Raw genomic sequence first — 214 nt, forward strand, 5'->3', positions numbered from 1 at the left:
ACGAGTGGGACACCAAAAAAGATGAGGGATACAGATGAGGGGGACACAAAAAACATGAGGGGGGCACCAAAAAACCACGAGGGACACAAAAAAAGACAAGGGGGACACCAAAAAGATGAGGGACACAAACATGAGGGACACCAAAAAACATGAAGGGGACACCAAAAAATGTGAGGGGGACACCAAAAAGGATGAGTGACACCAAAAAGATGAT

Source organism: Antrostomus carolinensis, unplaced genomic scaffold (assembly GCF_000700745.2).
Source record: "Antrostomus carolinensis isolate BGI_N321 unplaced genomic scaffold, ASM70074v2 scaffold35465, whole genome shotgun sequence".
Classification (NCBI taxonomy): Eukaryota; Metazoa; Chordata; class Aves; order Caprimulgiformes; family Caprimulgidae; genus Antrostomus; species Antrostomus carolinensis.